Source organism: Panthera uncia, chromosome B4 (assembly GCF_023721935.1).
Source record: "Panthera uncia isolate 11264 chromosome B4, Puncia_PCG_1.0, whole genome shotgun sequence".
Lineage (NCBI taxonomy): Eukaryota > Metazoa > Chordata > Mammalia > Carnivora > Felidae > Panthera > Panthera uncia.
Genome location: NC_064809.1, coordinates 78,768,646 through 78,775,830, shown reverse-complemented (window position 1 = coordinate 78,775,830; position 7,185 = coordinate 78,768,646). Strand labels below are relative to the sequence as shown.

The 7,185-nt window shown below is 39.5% G+C and overlaps 1 pseudogene; it reads right to left on the bottom strand.

Annotated features, from left to right (window-relative positions):
* Positions 1 to 2,872: 2,872 nt before the first annotated feature.
* LOC125919848 (olfactory receptor 9K2-like) lies at positions 2,873 to 6,698 on the bottom strand (annotated as a pseudogene).
* Between the last annotated feature and the right edge of the window lie 487 nt (positions 6,699 to 7,185).

Sequence of the window (7,185 nt, the reverse complement as noted above, 5' to 3'; positions counted from 1 at the left end):
GCTTGAGCCTGATCACATATGTACTGCCTCCATTTGATGATGGAGCACACCCAAACTTATGACCTGGCAAGTCAGACAAATACCCAGTTCATGGTTGTCACCTGAGGTTGCATGGTAATGTGCAGTCTCTACCAAGGTCCAGTAACACACCAAGAGCTATTTCTCAAAAGGAAAGTAGTTATCTGCAGAATATGGCAGGGCTTTGCTTCAAAACCCTAAAGCCCTATGCTGTGGCTCATCTATAGAGACCTGCCAAAGGTTCCAAACAGAATCTCTAGCTGCCATGACCTTTCAAGCACCACTGGATCTGCTGGATCATGTGTTCCCAATGGCAGAGCAGCTTACACAAGCAGCCTGCACCTGTTGCCCAGCCTTCTGTTCCTGGCCCCACCCCAAACTAACAGCTTTTCAAGTCCCTCCATAAATGGGCTCATGTAACAAACCCAAATGAGGAATAAGCTTTCTCCAAAATTCCAAAAGGCCCATTAGGTGTTGTGCCTCTTTTCTGGTTTTAAGAGGGACTGGATGCAACAAAATATCCTGTACCTCAGAAGGGATATCTTGATATGCCCCACACCTGAAATTTCATCGACGTAAAAGACTTCTGAATTTTAGCTGTATTTATTTCCCACCCTCTGCCCTGCAAATGTCTTACCAATAACTCTATAGTAGTTGCTACTCCTTTATCCCTACATCCAATCAACTTAATGGTAGCAATGTAAGGGAACAGTGTGATATCTCATGGAAAGGAGAGGTGATCAAGATCCCTGCCAACTAAATTATGACAAAGGGCTAGAGAGCTGATGTTCTCCTGAGGTAGGAAATAGTATTGAACCTGTATTGCTGGCCTTTCAAACTGAAAGCAGACTGTTTCATATGTTCTTTTCTAAGAGGTTTTGACAAAAAGCACTTGACCTTCCTGGATTTTTTTTTTAAAAATAAGCTTGCCACATGGTCCAGACTCTGCTGCTTGGCTTTCCTGGTCTAGTAAATCCAATGGAGCTACAACATTTTATAGTAGATCAATATGCCTAGAGTCAATGATATGCTCCAATAAGATTTTAAATAAAAATAATCCCACATTTTGAAACAAAGGTTTTTCTTCCTCAAAAAATGGGGCACCTGGGTGGCTCCATCGGTTAAGCATCTGACTCTTGGTTTCGGCTCAGGTCATGATCTCACAGTTCGTGGGTTCAAGCAGCACTACAGCATTCTGTCTGCTATAGTGCAGAGCCTGCTTGGGATTTCTCTCTCTCATTCTTTCTGCCCTTCCCCTGCTCACATGCTTGCTCGCTCTCTTTCTCTCTCTCTCTCAATAAATAAATGTAAAAAAATCAAATACTATGTTGTGAAAAGGTGTGGTTTTCAAAAGAGTTCTAGAGGACTCTGAATGCCTGCTCATAATGCACTAGACAACCCTGGAACCTGAGCTGCTCACCTAAACTGGGCATTTTAAGCTGAATCATAAAGTGGGCATTTCCAGAAGTACTCCAAATCACACATTTTATTAGTGGAACTGGAAAACTAACAGGGTCTTAAATCATAAGCAATTTCTATTAACAGGTTATTCACTCTCCCAACACACCTGCTCTGTCACATGGCTGGCCCAATAACACACGTCTGTGGCTTCTTTGAGAGTTCTCTATGAAAAATTGACTTAGAAAAAAAATCAGGCTTGCTTTCCAGATGCCTTGTCTTTTCAAGTACCTGATTACTCAAAATAAATACCTTTATAAAACAGAATCATCTGTTGAATTACCACTATTCAGCTAAGAGACAAATCATTATAAGATTATCAAGTTATCCATTATTTTCCAATTATTTTCTCTGATTATACGACCAGTTTAATGTTTTCACACTGATAATAATTTTTTACCAGAATATACTGTTTTGAGGAACAAGGAGTAAAGATATGGGTGGTATCTCTCATTTATACCAGAAGACCCATTTAAAAATATCAGATTCTTATGTCTAGGGCTGTAATATTTATTGGCTTAGAGAATTTTAGTACCTATTGGAGCAATACTCCTACCAAGAGACATAATGTATTTCAGTTGAATTAAAAGTAGTAGTTAAGATGCATACTGATTTTATTTTATTTTTTAAAGTTTATTTATTTTTGAGACAGAGAGAGACAGAGCATGAACAGGGGAGGAGCAGAGAGAGAGGGAGACACAGAATCTGAAACAGGCAGCACAGAGCCTGACGTGGGGCTCGAACTCACGGACCGTGAGATCATGACCTGAGCCGAAGACAGATGCTTAACCGACGAGCCACCCAGGTGCCCCAAGATGCATACTGATTTTAGATTCCAAATGCCACTAGCCAAAGAAGTGGATTATGGAATAGATTGAGATTATTAACTCCGAATATCAAGGGAAATAGATTACAATAAGGTGGAGAAGAGAAAATTTTGTACTTTTAAAGGTGATGTAACTTACCTTTTATATATTACTATATCTGATGGTAATGGGTAGTGAATACAATGTTGGACACATTGGACATTGGTCACTGATAGATACGAGAAGTTACCATGAGTGTCTGAGACTGCTCAACATTCCACCAAAGTAATTTTTCATCTTACTAAATTGTATCCTCCTTTACCCACTAGCATAAAGTTATACCTAGAAAGAGTGAGAAGTTTATTTCTGTTTGTAGAATGGCTACAAATTGCATTGATGCTGAAGATATAACACTGCTTTTAGGGAAAAGTAAATAATGGATGTACTATTCCTTCAGTGAAAATAATTCATTGTGGGATAATCAACTTAAAGGACTCATAAGTGACTCACGCTTAACCCCATATTAAAAGCAAATCAGAATGAAACAATGAAAGGGGGAGCATTAATGAGAAAATCACAAGAAAGTAGAATTAGTATAAAGATTTTTTCTTCCATAGGATTTTTCCCAAAGCTTGCTTGACATCCTTGTTTCTTAAAGAGTAGATCAGAGGATTTAACATGAGTGTGACCAATATATAAAATACTGAAGCCACTTTACGCAGTTCAGGATTGCTTGGAGGTGTGAGATACACAAATGAGACAGTCCCATAGAGCAAACTTACCACTCCCAAATGGGAGCTGCAGGTGGAGAAGGCTTTCCTTCTCCCTTCACTGGAAGGGATTTTCAAGACTGTGGTCCCAATGTACATGTAAGATACTACAATAACAACTATGGTAGGCAAAATAATGAAGGCAGCCAAACTAAGAGACACCATCTTATTGACAGAGAGATTAGAGCAGGAGATCTTCTCAATTTGGTAAGAATCACAGTAGAAGTGATCAATGACTCGGGAAGCACAGAAAGACACTGAGAATGTTGTGCTGACTTGGAGGATGGAACTGAGCCATCCACAGAGATAGGAACCAGCCACCAGCTGAGTGCAAAGGCGTCTTGACATGTGCACACTGTAAAGAAGAGGGTTGCATATGGCGATGAAGCGGTCATATTCCATGACTGCCAGGAGAAAAGCTTCTGTAACCATGAAAAATGCATAAAGAAACAGCTGAGCCACAAAACCTACAAAAGAGATAGTCCTTTTCTCAGACAGGAAGTTGACCATGGCTTTTTGGGCAATAACAGTGGAGTAGGAGAGGTCAATGAAGGAGAGATTGCCTCAAAAGAAACATTGGTGTATTCAGCTGGGAGTCTGTCACAATGATTGCCATCATACTAATGTTACCCAAAAGGACCATGACATAGACCAGCAGGAATAGGAGGAAGAAGAGAATGTGGAGTTCTGGACAGACCCTGAAGCCTACAAGAATGAAGTCAGTTACATCTGAGTGGTTGCCTGCCCCCTTATCAGGCAAGATAAGGGGGCAAGAACCTGATAAGAGGAACCATGGCAAGAACCTGATAAGAGGTACAAGACAAGATTAAACATTAAACTTTCTATCTATTTACTGGTATCATAAAATATCCTTTTTCTCCTGTGGAAGACATTAAAATTTGTGTTCTCCACTTGTGTTAGGTATGATTTGCCCCGCCCTTTTATAGAAAGTAAATCTAAGGTATATTGTGATTGTCCATCAGCACACAACATGTAAGTTACCTAACTCATAGTTTTCTTTTGTTTTAATTTTTTTTAATATTTATTTATTTTTGAGAGAGAGACAGAGTGTGAGCAGGGGAAGAGCAGAGAGAAAGGGAGACACAGAATCCAAAGCAGGCTGCAGGCTCTGAGCTGTCAGCACAGAGCCCGATGCGGGGCTTGTACTCACAAACTGTGAGATCATGACCTAAGCCGAAGTTGGATGCTCAACCGACTGAGCCACCCAGGCGTCCCAATTCATAGTTTTCTAATATGACTCTCCAAATCCAGTGCTCTTCCCATTTAGCACATGTGACATTTACGCATAAGGCATTATTTCTTTGTATCTGTTTAGCTCTTCATTTTATTTTTGTGGTAAGTTTAATATATCTGAAAGTTTTAGACACGTGTAAGTATTTGTTCTCATCTTTAATTTCATATTCATTTTATTCTTGATAATGCTTCCAATTTATGATAGAAGGATCTAACTAAAGAATGAAGTAAAACTCCATGAAACAGGCACCTAGATGGATCAGTTGGTTAAGCATCCGACTTCGACTCAGGTCACGATCTCAATGTTCATGGGTTCGAGCCCCACATCAGGCTCTGCGCTGACAGTGCAGGTCTGCTTCAGATACTCTGTCTGCCTCTCTCTCTCTGCCCCTTCCCTGCTCACTCTCTCTCAAAAATAAACATTGAATAACTTAATTAATTAATTAATTAAAACTTCATGAATAGACATTAGACCCAAACAGAGATTAATATTTAAATAGTTTGTGAGAGTTAAAAAGAGGTTACCCCCAAGATATTTAGTTTGGTATCCAAAATAAAAACCTTGGAAAATAGAATGCATCATCACCTTCTTGAAGTGGACAAAGCTCAGACATGCCACCAGGAGGAAAGATCCATGGATTCTACATACCTCTGTACAAATCTGTCAAGAAGCCAATTTAATTTTAAACATCTGCGCAAATGAAAAAAAAAGAAAAGAAAAGAAAAGAAATTTCAAAACAATGTATTGACTAAAACTTTGGAGAAGTAATTTTATGATGTCTCCATTTAGAATGAGATCCATGAACATATTAAAATTTCTAAGACAATTATTTTGAACCTGTCACACAGTTAGAAATAGTCTGATTTGTCTGTCCTATAACTTCGGAAAGTCTCTGTTTTCTCCAATAAAGTGACACAGCTATTTATTTTATTCAGACTTTAAAATCAATTGTGATTTAAACCACCCAACTGAGGGGACAGTTCATGTGGCTTATCAAAAGTGCCAAATGATCTAAAAAGTATTCATTTTTTGATTTGGCACATGTGGACATTGTCACCATGTTCTGCTCTCAGTCTCCATCAGGCATGTGACTGTCTGTCTTCAATCCTCTGCCCTTGCCCCTCAGCTCCTACCGCTCTCAGCCCATCTTTCTCCTCTCCACCAGATACCAACCTTCTCAAAATGTTAGCAACTTAGTGTACATGAGGAAAAAAACTGGCAAAAGCTCCATAATCATATCCTGAGGCCTCTTCCTTACCCTATTGCTCCAAGGGCAAACCGAAATCCACTGAAATAATCTTAATTAAATTTATTTTTGAGAAAAGCATGAAGTGCCCATGTTGACCTGTATAAGGACATTTGCACTTAAACATCGTTGTAAAACTAGGTTTAAAAGAATAAGGATTTCACAGTGAGGGGCACCTTGGTGGCTCAGTTGGGTAAGCATCCAACTCTTGATATCGGCTTAGCTCATGATTTCTCAGTTTGTGAGCTCAGGCCCCATGGTTCTCCCTCTCTCGCTCTTTCTCAAAATAAATAAAATAAACTTTAAAAAAATGTTTTAAAAAAAGATTTAACAGTGGAATTTCAGGCATCAGACATCATTTGTAAGTGAGTAAAGGCAGAGAAGAAAGATTTTAGATTTTAGAGAAAGTAAGAAGTCCTTGTCAAAGCTACCAAACTCAATCATACAACTGGATATCTGGCAGTATTTTAGCAGAATTTTTTTTGTTTTATTTATAATTCCCATTATTATTAACCAAATTCTATTATATTGCCTGAAACTGTACCAGCCAGTATGCAGTGGCAGGAAATCATTGTTTTGAGATTGTTATTTTTTTCAAGAGTAATGTGGATCCATCCAATCGTTCATTAAGTCACTGAACACTGTGGACCCCCTATGGTATGCCAACCAAAGTACAGGAATACACAAGTACCAGAAAGGTCTTTCTTCCCAAGGTACAAGTGCCTTGCATTTTCTTCTTTGCCTACCTTTTTATTATGAAATAACCAGTATGTTATGAATTGCCCTCCAGGAAAAGGGATATGATCTTTTTGAGGTGCATACCAACTTTTTTTTCCTATTTATTTATTTATTTTTTTTTTTTAAAGCTGGCCAACCAATATCATCAGTTCCCATACTTTTTATGTTTTCACAACTGTGAGTACCTAAAACCTGGGCATCCCTGTCCTAGATGCCATCCCCAGCCCCTGCCCTCACAGCCTTGTTCTCAGAGGCCGGGCCTCAAGGCTCTGGGAGCAGATCGTGGGCTTCTGGAAGCCAGGGAAGGCAGAGAGCACAGCTCCTTCTATCACCTGCACTTGGTCCAGTGACTGGCAGGAGCCCATCTCAGGGAAGAAGAATGAATGAATGAACTTGCATGCTGCCATTCCCACCCCTGCATCTAGGCTAACAGGTTTCAGCCAAGTCTGGGCATTAGAATCATCTGCAGCTTTAAAATTTTCTGATGCCCAGGACTCAACAACAGAAGTCTTGATTTAATTAGTCTGAGGTATACCCCTGAGCTCTGTATTTTTTTTTTTTTTACTTTCTATAATTTATTTATTTTTTCGAATTTACATCCAAGTTAGTGCAACAATGATTTCAAGGGTAGATTCTATAAGCCCCTTACCCATTTAGCCTATCCCCCCTCCCACAACCCTTCCAGCAACCCTCTGTTCTCTATATTTATGAGTCTCATGTTCTGTCCCCCTCCCTGTTTTGTTTTGTTTTTTTAATTTTTTTTTAATTTTTTTTTTATTCATTTTTGAGACAGAGAGACACAGAGCATGAACGGGGGAGGGGCAGAGAGAGAGGGAGACACAGAATCGGAAGCAGGCTCCAGGCTCTGAGCCATCAGCCCAGAGCCCGACTCGG